Source organism: Brassica oleracea, chromosome C4 (genome assembly GCF_000695525.1).
Source record: "Brassica oleracea var. oleracea cultivar TO1000 chromosome C4, BOL, whole genome shotgun sequence".
Lineage (NCBI taxonomy): Eukaryota > Viridiplantae > Streptophyta > Magnoliopsida > Brassicales > Brassicaceae > Brassica > Brassica oleracea.
Window position 1 is genome coordinate 39,210,000 of NC_027751.1, and position 6,404 is coordinate 39,216,403.

Below are 6,404 nucleotides of genomic sequence, written 5' to 3' on the forward strand. Positions count from 1 at the left end.
TACTTTACAGTTTTGATCTTTGCGTGTAAAAAGAATGAAGAACTTGCAGCCAACTATCTTCAAGATCACATGCACAAATTTGAAGAAGAATAATGGAAGAAGAAACAGACCAAATCCATACCTTCTCCCCTCCTAAACTCAGAGAATCATCTTTTTGTTTCTTTCTTCTCCAGTGCATTTGATAACTTAATTTCATGTTTATGTTCATGTGTTTATGTTACAGTTTGGAAACTTATCATAGCTTTTCTGTTTGAAGATGTTTCTCCTCTTTCATACGGTTGGGCTCAGATACCTCTCTATTTGTTTCAGTAGCACCATTTACTAGATCATCAGTGCAAAAGTTTATTATATGTTAAATCAAGAGGATAATGAGAACCAAAGCGTTTGACCAAAGAAAAAAAGTGCCCGTAAACTAGGTTTAGTATATATTGGTTCGAACTAGGATCGAACTCAGTTTGATTTGATTCTATTCGGTTTGTATATGTATTAAGGAAAACAAAGTAAAATTTATAATTTAGTATCTTGAAACATATTTTTTGATCAAGGATTAAAATAAAATTGGGTTATGGTTTTACTTAGAAAAAACTTGTCTCGGTTCAGTCTATTCGATTCCAGTTATTCGGTTCAGGCTACTCTAGTCATATATAAAGCATATGAAACTTTACAGATTTGTATATCTAATTTGCATGGATGTGAAAATAATTTCCCAATTTATTGCATTTACGAAATTAGAGAAAACACACACTTTGTTTTTTATACTGAGAAATAGGATAGAGACTGACATCAATAAAATTATAGATTGGTTTATTGGTTCGCACTGTCGTAATAAAATTAGAAAAAATGATCAGCTATTATTTTCATTTTATCAACGACTTTGCGAACAAATAAAGCAAATGTCATTATTAAACTTTGTTGCTGTTTTCCTGACAAATTAATCACCTAATCGTCAACCACATTGCATCGGAGTTTGGGTGTCTAACCATGTTTGATTCAAGTTCATTCGAGTTTTGATTTTTAGGAATATAAAATTCAGCCCGTTCAGATGATTTTAAGTTCAGTTCATCAACCAGTATATCGAAGTCCTACAACCATCCACTTTTAATCCAATGTTTCAAGCGGAATTTCCGAATCAAAATTGCTGACGTACATCACCACATACAGTTCAGGTACACATCAGCTTGATTTTAGAGAAAAGACAGAAGAACTAATTGTAGAGTGTGTAATTATTTTTTTTTTTTAAATACATTTTTGAAGTACTAATTAAACATTGGATTTTAAAATATTTATAGAAATCTAATAACCAGTAACACTAGATTTTATATTTTTTATCAGTATGAAGGATAAACTATAATTCATATGCTTATTTAGGCTTTGAAAGTGGGACAGGAGCTGCCTTTTTTCCATGAGATGTTAGCCAATCTCGGACTTCTATCATGGGGGGAGAAGCTGCTGTTGTGGTGGTAAGAGGAGCTTTAGACCAGAACTCTGTTGCAAAAGGACAGGAGATGAACAAATGAGAGATAGATTCCAACTCTCCACATCTTTTGCAGCTAAGTTCTGACTGTATTCCTCTAATTGCGAGCAGAGATCCCGCCGGGAGGGCATTGTTCAAGGTTCTCCATACTATATGTATTTAATTTTCTTCTTTCACAAATCAAACAATCCTCTCTAGCACTAAGTTTTTTTTCGTTTTAATAAAATTTTATGATGAATTTTTATATTGTGTTTAACATGTTTTTCATATTTATAGGTTGAATCATACACCTATATCCACTAAAACAATTAAAAAAACAATGTACATTTTTTTTTTGTTTCTTCAATGAATTATGAAATTTTTTAATTTGTTAAAAATAAAGTTAAAATTCAATATTTCCAGATTGTCCCATACACTTATATTCACTTACAACAATTCAAAAATCAAGGTACAATTTTATTTTGTTTCTTTAATGAATGGGACAAGGAAATCTTATGGTAAACATTAGAGAATTATTTCAAATACATTATGGGCAAACAAAAATGTTCCATGTTAATTTTTTCAGCTTGATTGTATGTTATAATTGTATTTTTAATGTTTAAATTTTTGGTATTTATTAAAGTAATAATAATTATTATTTATGTAAGAACTTGTGAATTTTTTATTTTTTTTAAAAAAATATTTAACTTAACAAAATTATTTTTAATATTCGATCAAATAAACTAGTTCTATAAACTAATTTTACCAGTTTGATATGTATTTATTCTGTATAATCTACTTAATATGCATTTGTGTTGCTTGATTTATATTTTTTTTTTATCTGGGTACCTTTCGGAGCTTTAGAATGCTTGATTGAATAACCTCCATCCAGCATCAGTATGAAAGAAAGGCAGAACATATGCTTATTCAGTCAAATCTCAGTGCCACTAAGGTAAAGGGCAAACGCTAACTTTGGTAGTGGTTCGTTTATATTATTTGTTTATAGCCTGATGATTGATAGATGGTCGTATAGGCATCATTAAAGACATCAAATTATGAAGAGCATCTAGAGGCCAGTGGAGAGGCTGTCGAATCTCGTCAACATAATGGGGACGACAAATTTTAAAATTATAAACGGATTATTCGTTTGATTTTCCTGTCGTTTGAGTTCTTTGGCATATTTCTTGATTCTTTGGCTTTTGAGTTTTTTAGTGAAGATGAAATGTCATACTATTAATAAAGTGGTGACAACATACACTTCTGAATAAACATACTATTTCCTTTTAGGATGTCATACTATTTCCTACTATGTTAATTAATTCTATAATTAGCGAGGTGGAACTCATTCATTCATTAACTAACACTTCCCCTCCTGTGTAGTCTAAAAATGAAAACATACTATTTCCTTTTAGAGTCATTTAGCTTAATAACCATAAAAGAGTCGGTAATTAGGTAAATTGACGTCTTTAGAAAATTGGAGGAGAGGAGAGTATTCCGATTTTAGCCCTACCATTAGCTCTACTTACTACTCTTACATTTGTCTTTCCTCAGACTACGCTAATCTAGTTGCTAACCTACTAACATCTAATATACGGAAGGTAGCATGTCCGAAGGTTCAATTTTCAAAATCAATAGGTTCATCGGGGATTAAAGACACATGCAGAGCTTTTCTACGTGTACTTAACCCAGATAATCAGAAGCAGGATTGATTAATTTTCCAAATAAAAGGGTTACTTCTCGAGTAGTAGAGACAGACGGGAACGTCGGTCCTGATAAAATGGAATCAATACCGGAGATGATGTTCGCAGCCGGAGAAGAGCCCGTCGGAGTTCATGTTCTGACATACCAATCATCACACGCCATAAAAAAAATTTCAATGCGTTAGAAGAAGAAGAATTATTGTGATACGGGAGTCGTCTTTCGGTAAAATAATTGAAATTGCAGACATAATAATTTGTAATTGTTGATTTACATGAGAATTAGTTGAAGGCGGTCATAAAAAAGTTGCAGAGTCGAAGCCCTAAAAAAACTCGAGGAAGATGATGCAAAATTTACAATTATGCCATTTACTAAAAAAATTTAAAACAAAACGCAAAACACGCTATGGGCATGTTGAAACCGGGAACAAATGGTTACGAATAGTAGCTTTTACCACTAGACCGTTGGAACTTACTAGAACAATTCACACAAGTTTAATAATATTACAAACTTTATCCGAAAATTGAAAAGTACTAAAAACGGATGTATAAATGTTGAAAAGTACTATATCCGGATGTATAAATGTTTATCCGAAACTTGAAAAATTATTATCCGGTTTAAACATGTTATATCCAGATGTATTTATGTTCATCTAGTTCTACAAAGTAATATCCGATTACTTAAAAGAATAGTAAACTGAATAGGTAAATATTATCCAGATATATGAAAATGTATGAAATGAAAAACTATGTACGAATAATAATAAAATATTAACTTTAGTATAATTTTGAGTAATTGCTTCCTACTACTATACAAATTGATATTAGCTATCTGGTTATCACATTTTCATATTTATAGGTAACTGGTTATAGGAAATATTAACACTATGTTTAGTATTTTGAATTGATTATCCAGTTTAAAAGATGTATAAAAATGGTTTATTTGACCGGTAAGGTTCTAATCATTCTACCCATTAACAGCAAGTACACAGTTTCTGAAGTCAAAGAAATAGCCCAAGATAGTAAAGATAACCGGTTTTCAAATATAAAATCTGGATAAAATACGGTGTAAATACCGGTTATATATCTACGAAACCGGGAATGAGAAGCATGTGTAAAATTTGATATGTTTTGAGTAAAAATAGGGGATAATTTAAAATTATAATTAATCACAAAGCAAGTATATTGTTAATAACCGGTTATATGGCTCTGAAACCGGAGGTTAAATTTGAAACAAACTACTTAAAACCGGTTATATAGCATTGAAACCGGTAATTTGAATTATTTAAAACATGATATAGCATTGAAAACCGGTAATGGACCGAATGCTTGATATCTTGCATATTTGCATCATTTTAATTCTCCAATTTGCACATATTGATCATATAGATTAGGAATTTAGCATCTTTAGAATCCATATTGCATTCATATGTTTTAATCAGGTAATGGAGTACCTCATAGAGTGATTGGAGGTGTTTAGAAGCATTGTGGTTAAATAAAAGATGAAGAGTGAAGTTTGGTCGAGTTGATATGATTACAACGAGGGTTGTAACACGCGGGTTCACTAACCCGCTTGACATGAAGCATCGGAGAGCTCCGACGCGGGTTGGATCACGCGGAGAGTCGCACCCGCGCATACGAGAATGAAGCCGCTCGACGTCTTGACGCGGGTTGAGGCACGCGGATTCCCTTACCTGCGTTGTCGAAGTGAAGTCGTCGACGAAGTCACGCAGGATGAGCGACGCGGAGTCCTTTACCCGCTCGCACGCACTGCAGGCGTAGCGATGTCTTGACGCGGGTTGAGGCACGCGGATTCCCTTACCTGCGTTGTCGAAGTGAAGTCGTCGACGAAGTCACGCAGGATGAGCGACGCGGAGTCATTTACCCGCTCGCACGAAATGCAGGCGTAGCGACGGTCCGACGCGGGTAGTGTGACGTGGGTTGGATCCGATCGTCTCTACCCGAGTCGAAACTTATCCTTAGTCGAATTTTAATGTTTTAAATGACTTTTTAGACTTTTGAATGGAAACCATTAGGTTTACCAAAGATATATATAAATACTCTTGTAATCCCAAAGTTGAGACTTATCTTGTTTTCTATCTAATCAAAAAAGAACCTTTAGGTAAAAAGATCTAATCTTGATCATTATACTTTGTGATTGCTTTGTTAGTTTGATCACTAATCATGATTAACACCAAATCATCATTGATTCTTGGGTTTATCATGAAGATTAGTGAGTAGTCATATTTGGATTCATGGGTTAGGGAAACTAAGGGTGATTAGGCTAGATCTAAGGCGTTGTAGCACAGATCCATCTTGTTCTTTGCTAGTAAAGTGCTTTAATACAGTTTTAGAGTTGGCCTCTCTAAAGTTGAGCCTTAGGCATTTCACACCCGATAGGTGTTCGATGAAATGCCTGAACCAACTCTACTATGCTTTTAACACTCTTTACCAAAGAGATTTGATGTTAAAGGTGTTAAGATGGCTAATGGGCTTGAAATTAATGATTGCTTAGATAATATTCAACCAAAGAGATTTGATGTTTGAGTTATCTTAGTGAATGATCATTCATCTAGAGATAGAGTTTGTTTAGGATTGTGTCTAGGTCTAAGGTTAATAGATTGATTGAAAGATACCACCTTTAGATTGAAACTTGATCACCCAAGGTCAATTCCCTTAACCCATGAGTTCTTCCATCTCATAAGAAAGAAAAGCTTTGTTCTTTATTGCATTTTAGTAGTATTCTAGTTCAAAATCATCTCACCTAGGGCTGTTCAATATGGTGAAACCGAACAGTACCGAACCGAACCGAACCGAAATAGACAATATGGTTTGGTTTTGGTATATACCATATAAACCGAATGGATATAATTTTATAAAAACCGTAGGATTTGGATATGGTTTGGTATATAACCGATTAAACCGAATAAACCGAACAAAACCGATTAAAAGTAGAAACATGTAAATATGTATCTATTTTATAACAATACATGAAAATCTATTTGTTACATAAGTTAAATTTGTGTTAATAACTATTACCATAATTTTATACTAATAAAGAACCTTAATTTGTAAAACAATTAAACTATAATTAAATAACAATACATCGCAATTCAGACATCTTATTTTCTAAGTCTTCTTTTGATCTTTTCACTTTATTTTAGTCTTCACTAAATTAATATGAAGATTATAAATTTGAGGGACAATAATTAATGGAAAATTTTCACAATTTTTTTCTTATCTGTAAACAAACA

General features: G+C 32.8%; 1 long non-coding RNA gene across 1 annotated transcript; it reads left to right on the plus strand.

The window, feature by feature from the left end:
* LOC106341300 lies at positions 1-2,624 on the plus strand. Its single transcript, XR_001269597.1, has 5 exons — positions 1-277; positions 1,019-1,166; positions 1,369-1,613; positions 2,318-2,405; positions 2,487-2,624. It is a non-coding gene; the product is annotated as an uncharacterized LOC106341300 (long non-coding RNA).
* The last annotated feature ends 3,780 nt before the right edge of the window (positions 2,625-6,404 follow it).